The sequence below is a fragment of the Penaeus monodon genome, chromosome 19 (genome assembly GCF_015228065.2).
Source record: "Penaeus monodon isolate SGIC_2016 chromosome 19, NSTDA_Pmon_1, whole genome shotgun sequence".
In the NCBI taxonomy this organism is placed as follows: Eukaryota; Metazoa; Arthropoda; class Malacostraca; order Decapoda; family Penaeidae; genus Penaeus; species Penaeus monodon.
The window spans coordinates 18,436,651-18,437,066 of NC_051404.1; the positions used below are offsets into that span (position 1 = coordinate 18,436,651).

The 416-nt window shown below is 30.5% G+C and overlaps 1 protein-coding gene across 1 annotated transcript in view; it reads right to left on the bottom strand.

The window, feature by feature from the left end:
• LOC119585346 (zwei Ig domain protein zig-8-like) overlaps nt 1–416 on the bottom strand; it is a 61,944-nt gene that overhangs the window by 6,044 nt on the left and 55,484 nt on the right. The gene's annotated exons all lie outside the window — the stretch shown is intronic.

Consider the following 416-nt stretch of genomic DNA (forward strand, 5'->3'; position numbering starts at 1 on the left):
AAATATAAGCTAATATAAAGCACACACACACAAAATATGTGTATGCAAATATGAGTAAATTTTGTCAATATAATTATCAACAACTACTGATAACTGATAACAAGGTAACGATGATTAATATTATCAGCATTTCTCATATTTTGTATATACAATATTATCAAATCATCAATCATCACATCTCCCTGTTTTTTGTATTAATCAAAATTCTGCACAAAAAAGCTGTAATAACCCTACCCCGTTGCTTCCAATTTCATTTTCCGTTTTATTTTTTCATAACCTGATTGCCCGCTAACTTCCCCAAATGAATTTTCTACAGTGTTCAAATGGCGGAGCAAATTGCGTGAGTGTATGCTCTTCTCACTATTTACTATCATTACTAATCCTTAATAACTTCGTTTTGGATATTCCATCGTTAT